Genomic DNA, 7,807 nt, shown 5'->3' with positions numbered 1-7,807 from the left:
CTGGTAGTGTAGTGGCTAAGGCACTTGACTGCTAACCAGAAGGCTGGTGGTTCAAATCCACCAGCCACTCCTCGGAAGGAAGATGGGGCAATCTGCTTCCATAGTGATACTGCCTCGGAAACCCAAGGAGGGGTCACTATGAGTCAGGGCTGACTCAACGGCACATAACAACAACAAACAACAACAAGAGAAGGTAGTAGTAAACTTTAAGAATTGTTCACAGTACATTTTACCTTCTGAAATGAAAACATCGTATTATGGCTTCATATATCATCATGCGGCCCCAAAATTGTATTAGTATGTCATTGAAAAATTTCTGGAGATAAGCTATGGAATTTTCTATGTATGTTGTCTAATTTGTTTATTTTTTATATTTCATTCAAAGATATGTGAATCAAAGCACAGCACCAAGATTTCTTAAAAGATGTATAAAATATACACTAAACCCTTACTTTTATTTTAGATTTTAAAAAACAAAAGTCTTTATATATCTTCAAAGTTGAAGAAGAAATATTTTTCTTTCTCAAACAGAAAATAACTTACAGCCTATTTAAGTCAATAAGTACACTTAATCCATGTATTAGCTCTCAATTTCTTTAGATCTGTAGTCTGTTTATTCCTTTAAGAATTTGATGAGATTATAATCAATTTAACATCTCTGAAAATCTCGATTTCAGCTGTATCTCTGTGGGAAATTACTTAGGAATTGTTTGAAATTGCCTTAAGAGTCTCATCACACTGCTGGTTTATTCTTCTATACTATTTATAGCTACACACATTAAAAAAAAAAAAAAAATTAACTACAGAACCCCTGCAGGACTTCTCATTTACAAACAAGGCTCCAAGGAGCAATAAAATATTATATATTAGATACAAAATCCATTACTAGGCATACAAATGACTCCTGTATGGGAACACATTTTCCTCATCCTCCACTGAACAAGTTCAGGCAAGATAATGTTCCTAAGTAAGCACATACAAAATTTCACTAGAAAAACTTTTTAGTGCATACATCTTTCAGGTGTCTATTATAAAGCTTCTGAAGACTAAAGGTTAAAACAGTTATGATTTCTTATTTCTCATAAAAGTATGTTTACATGGCTCAGTTGGACAGCTCGTCCACTCCACATGGTTTAGCTGAGATCACTTATACGGCTGCCTTCAGATGGAAACTAAGTGAGAGGTGGAACATCCAAGATGACCTCTCTTCCTCCCAGGTCTTTCTTCACGTGGCTTCTCGTCAATTAGGAACTGATTCTGAACATCTTTACAGCATAAAGACTGGCTTCAAGAGAGGAATTCCTAATGGAGTAAGTCTCACTATGTCAGTGTTTACGTCGAACTCTGCTTTCATCACACTTGGTAATGTCTCATTAGCTAAAAAGGCTTTGGCCAACCCCAGAGTCAGTGTAGTAAGGAGACTACACTAGACATGAATGCCAGGATGTTCACTGCGGGATACAATGTAAGTCCAAACTGTGAATACATGTGTCTGTGTATATGAGTATGTCAAGAAAAATCCCCCAAATATCACTGATTAGGTTGATAACATAATAATAAGATAATATATATGTACTTATCATTTGATTGTCTGAAACTAACACCCACTAAATATATTAGATATTTTTTCCTGACTTAGTTTTATATTTAAAATTGTAGTTATTCTTTGAATTCGAAGTCCTTTAAATCTGTCTGCTATTAAATCTGTTAACTTGAGTGAATCACCTACCTCTATTTCTTAATTATTTACATGGATTTTTTATAATGATTAAATAATATACTTCAAGTTGCTGCAGATAATTGTTAAGACTGAATTGAAGATAAGACATCAAAGGTGAACCAATTCTCAGGGCATAGATTTGTACTGTTTAAATGTTCACATATTTTAACATAAAATTACAATCCCCAATTTGGGAAAATTTTTAGATGCATAACAGCAACTTTTTAGAAGATGAGAATAAAATGTCTAGTTTTAATAATCCAGAATAGCAAAATAAATTTTTAAAAGAAAAAAGTATTATATTTTTCTTTAAAGAATCAGTTTAAAAAACCCTCCTACACTGATCAAATAATACCTAAAATAAGCAAGAAGCTATTTTATAAATGTTGTAAAGATCACTGAATAAATTAGTGCATTGAGTAAGTCTGTTGTATTATATCCTAATTTTATTTTATATCGATATTTTTTTTCCAGAATTTCATGTTATTTTTCTTGAAAACTAGAAGAATGTTCATTATGATATCATTATGATATCATAAAACAAAAGGGTAATTGAACTTAATAATATCATTGCTATGCTTTGACAACATGCAAAAAAAAAAAAAAAAATACGACTAACAAGAGTAACTTTTATATCATCCATAAAATGTTACCAAAAAATGCTACCATAGAGTTTCCCAGGAAGTGCTCTTTTTTTTTTTTTTTTTTGCTGTAAAGTATAGAGGTTTCTTCACTGAAGTAATCATTTATAATTTTGCCCTTTTAATTTTACTCACATCTTTCACAATTAAACTCAGATATTAAAGTTAGGTGAACATGCTAGTCCAGGGAATGATTCATGTTTTACTCAGATTTATCTGTCGTCTTTGTTGACTGAGGTTTTTTGTTTGCTAGTTTGTTTTGATGTGTTTTTAAACTCCATGTAGCTGACTTACTATTTTAACACTAATTATCACAGACAAGGACCTTCATACTCTCCTCTGACCCTTACTACAAAGATAAAAATAGATTTCTATTTGGTCCAACCCATTAGTTTTCCAGATAAATAGCATAAATAAACATAACCTATACTCACAATGGAGGAGCCCTGGTGGCGTAGGGCCTAAGGCATTTGACTGCTAACCAGAAGGCTGGCAGTTCAAATACACCAGCCATTCCTCGGAAGGAAGATTGGGCAATCTACTTCCATAGAAATACTGCCTTGGAAACCCAAGGAGGGGTCACTAATGAGTCTAAACCGACTTGATAGCAGTGAGTTTGTTTTTGTGGTGTACTCACAACATAAGTCAATTATCACATTGTCTTTAGCATGGAACACATTGGGGTTTCTTTGCCAGTTTCTTTTATTTATGAGGAGAAAAACTGAAAGAAGAAATAACACATAATTTCTAAAATCAAAGATAACATTTATTTAAATTATTATTGAAAAGATAATTAGGGTGTGAAAGATAAAAAAACAAGTCTCCTTTTTGTATTACAAATAAAATTCCAGAGATCATATATCTTATTGTTTTTATGATCTTCCATGAAGCCAGTTTTTTTTGAAAACATCAAAAACTAAATGAACATTACAGATCAACATCAAACTTCTCTATTATAAGAGGCAAATCTACCAATGTTTTAAAATGTTGGATATACAAATCACTATGTAACAGGATGGCATAACCAAAACATATATTTTTAATTTCTTCCAATAATATTTTTTAATATTTATTTAATAAAAAATGGACTATATTAAAAAAAAAAAAACATTTACATTAGGTATATACACTACTTGGAGAGATCAATCATGGGAGAACAGAAGGGTGGTGTTTGCACAGGGAGACATCTGGTGGGGAATGGGAGAGCATGGGAGGGAAAGACACAGGGAAGACGTAACTATGGGGAGGAAGTGGGAAGAGAGCTGTTAAGTTTCGGGGAATTGCAGTCAATGTCATTATACAAGATGTATGTGAATTGCTGTATGGAAAATGAATTTCTCTGTAAACTCTCACCTAAATCTCAATAAAAATTAAAATAAAAAAGAAAAGAAAAGAAATAAGTCCTTGAAAACACAAAAAAATGCATATACATATTGAACTATTTACTAAAAATGTTGGTTGTATCCGGACCAGTAGTTTGTTTATTTCTAATATCCTCAAATTTTTAATTGTCTGAAAATTTTAGAACAAATCTAAATTGTACAAGCCCCCAAATTTGTCTAAATATTGAAAGCATTCTGGAAATAAAATGAATATGTTAAATTTAATGTTTATCTATGAACTTGTCATACTCTGATAGCTTTTGTACTGATGTGATGTTGGAAGTTATGACACTGGTGTTTCAAAGACCAGCGGGTTCCCCCATGGTAGACTGGCTCCAGTGGAGTTTTCAGAGTAAGACAGACTAGGAAGAAGGGCCTGGGGATCCATTCTAAAAAATAATGGACAGTGGAAATCTTCTGAATAGTAGCAGAACATTGATAAAATGTTGAAAAAGAGCTCCTCGGGTTGGAAGGCACTCAGAATAGAACTGCCTCTTCACAGTAGGGTTAGCCTTAATGACATGGAGGAAGGAAGTTTCAATACCTTCATTTGCTAATACGACACAATTCAAAATGAGAAGAAACAGCTGCAAACGTCCCTTAATAGTAAGGTCATGGAATGTATGAATGTAAGGAAGTTGGAAGGCATTAAAAATAAAGGACATGTTTGGATATGGATATCCTGGGCATCAATGAACTGAAATGGACTTGTACTAACCATTTTGAATCAAAACTCATGTTCTATACTAAGAATGACAGATTGAAAAGGAATGGCTTGGCGTTCACTGTAAAAAATAATATTACAAGATCTATCCTAAGTACAATGCTGTCAGTGATAGGATACTATCCATATGCCTACAAAGAAGACCACCTAATATATATTTTAATCAAATTTACACACCAATTGTCATTGTCAATGTCAATGATGAAGAAATTGAAGACTTTTACCAATTTCTATATTCTGAAATTGATCAAACAGATAATCAAGATGCATTGATAATTACTGGTAAATGGAATGCAAAAATTGGAAATAAAGAAGGATTAGTAATTGGAATATATGATCTGGGGACAGAAACAGCTTCAGAGATCACATGATATAATTTTGCAAGACCAATATATATTCACTGGAAATATTCTTTTGCAAACTTAAATGGTGACTATGCATGTGGCTTTCACCACATGAAATATAAAATATAAAATTGACTTCATCTGTGGAAAGAGAAGATGAAGAAGCTCTATATTAGCAGTCAGAACAAGGCCTGGGTCTGACTGCCAAACAGATCATCAATTACTCTGATACAAGTTGAAGTTGAAGCTGAAGAAAATTAACACAAGATCATGAGAGCCAAAGTAGGGCATAGAGTTTATTCCACCTGAATTTAGAGACCATCTCAAGTACAGATTTAATGTATTGAATACTAATGACCAAAGACCAGAAGATTTATGGGATGGCATCAAGGATATCATACACAAAGAAAGAGAAAGATAATTAAAAAGACAGGCAAGAAAGAAATGACAAAAATAGATATCAGAAGAGACAGAAATTTACTAAATATAGAGCACCTAAAGCAAACAGAGGAAATAATGAAGTAGATGATCTGAACAGAAGATTTCAAAGGGCAGCTAGAGAAGACAAAATAAAGTATCAGAAAGAAATGTACAAAGATGAGGAGTTAGAAAATGAAAAGGCAAAAACAAGTTTGGCATTTCTCAAGCTGAATGAACAGAAGAAAAAAATGAAACCTTTAGTGGCCATATTGAAGGATTCTATGGGCAAAATATTTAGTGATTCAGGAAGCATCCAAAGAAAATGGAACAAATACATGGAACTATACTCAAAAGAATTGGTCAAAGTTCAACCATTACAGGAGATAGCATTTGTTTACAAACTGATGATATTAGAGGATGAAGTCCAAATTACACTAAAGAAATTGGTGGAAAACAAAGCTGTAGGAATTGGCAGACTTCCCATTGGAATGTTTCAACAAAAGGATGCAACACTGGAAGCACTCATTGTTTATGTTAAGAAATTTGGAAAATAGCTATCTAGTCCACAACTAGAAGTGATTCATATTGTACCCATTCCAAAGAAAGGTGATCTAACAGAATACAAAATTATCGAACAATATCATTAAAACCACATGCAAGGAAAATTTTGCTGAAGATCATTCAAAACCAGTTGCAACAATACATTGACAGGGAACTTCCAGAAATTGAACTAGATTGGAAGGGAACGTGGAACAAAAGATACCATTGCTGATGTCAGATGGATCTTGGTTGAAAGCAGAAAATGACAGACAAATGTTTACCTGTGTTTTGTTGATTGTGCAAAAGCATTTGACTATGTGCATCCTAATAAATTATTATTATTATTTTGTATTTTTTTTAATTGTAATTTGGGTGAAAATTTACAGAGCAAATTCACTTTCCATACAGTAGTTCACATACACTTTGTCTCATGACATAGACTACAATTTACCACAATGCAACATCTCCCTTAATACTTCCTCCCCATAGTTACCTCTTCCCTGTGTCCATACCTCCATGCATTCCTGCCCCCTGAGCTGTCCCCCTGTGCATAAGCAGCCCTTCTTTCTCCCATGATTGTTCTCTCCAAGGAGTGTATCTACCTAAGGTAAATGTTCAACTCATATACCTGTCTATTGTTCGTCTGGAAGCCACAGGTGTGGGTTCAAATCCAGACCTAAAGGGCAGTCAGGGACCATAGTTTCAGTGGTTCCACCTGGCTCTATCGGACAAGAAAACATGGTTCCCCTTCCCCCCTTTTATTTTCTCCAAATGATTTTGAGTTTTGTTCCACATTGTTCTCCCTCTCTATCCAGGATCTCCTACATAGATGCCCTTCCAAGAGGTTGACAGTGGTAGCCGGGCACCATCTTGTTCTTCTGGTCTCAAAATCTTACAGGCTGCAGATCAGATGGTGTACCAGTCGCTAGGATTAATTGTTTCCATGATTCTTTTGTTTTCTTCATTCTTCTTTGCTCTGGATGAGGAGAGATCCATTGTTGCATCTAATGGCAGCTTGAAAGCTTTTAAGATCCCAGTTGCTAATTGTCACAGTAGGAGTTGGAACAATGTTTTGTGTAGTATGTTATGCCAATTGGACTTGATGTCCCCTGTGACTATGGTCCCAAGCCCATAGGTTCAGCTACTTGGTCCCTCCTGGTAGCTGGCTGTGACCAAGCAGTGACTACAACCTTGCCCCTTATCAGCTCTACTACACACCTAGGAATTCAGATCATACAGATAAACTTATAAGACCATTGTCTGCCAACCTTAAACATGTTCTTGGGTACACTCCCCACTTCATAGACATAACTAATAGTTCAGCCTGTACACCAATCTATCCATCCATTTATTCATGTTTGCCTTCACTGACAACACTGTACTATATGAGCAAAATGGTTCATCTTTGTTGTCTGTACCTCCCACATACCTCTCTATGTCTTTGTCTTCCTCAATGCCACTATATTGATCACTCACATTTGGTATATTGCCCTTCTCTTCACCCAAGTCAATACTTATCTCTATTTATTTAACAGTGTTCCCTCCCCTCCCCTCCCACCCCTGGTAACCAACAGAGAAAATGGCCTTCCATAGATAGATGTCTCCTTAATTTTTACAATAATGGACTAATATTTGTCCTTTTGTGATTGACTTATTTCACTCAGGATAATATACTCCAAGTTTATCCATGTCATGTGGTGTTATGCAGATTCTACATTATTCTTTAGGGTTGTGTAGTATTCCATTGTGTGTATGTACCATAGTTTGGTTATCCATTCCTCAGTTGAAGGACACCTAGGTTGTTTCCATCTTTTGGCTATTGTAAATAGTGCTGCCATGAACAAGGGTGTGCAAAGGTCTGTTCTTGTCATGATTCTCAATTCTTTAGGATATATACCTAGGAATGGAATGTTGTTGTTGTTAAGTGCCGTCAAGTCATTTCCAACTCATAGCGACCCATGCACAGCAGAACGAAACACCGCCCGATCCCGCGCCAGCCCCACAATCCCTGCTATACTTGAGCCCATCATTGCAAC

This window comes from Orycteropus afer, unplaced genomic scaffold (assembly GCF_000298275.1).
Source record: "Orycteropus afer afer isolate SDZICR_OR568_19922 unplaced genomic scaffold, OryAfe1.0 scaffold00301, whole genome shotgun sequence".
In the NCBI taxonomy this organism is placed as follows: domain Eukaryota; kingdom Metazoa; phylum Chordata; class Mammalia; order Tubulidentata; family Orycteropodidae; genus Orycteropus; species Orycteropus afer.
This window is presented reverse-complemented; position numbering follows the sequence as displayed.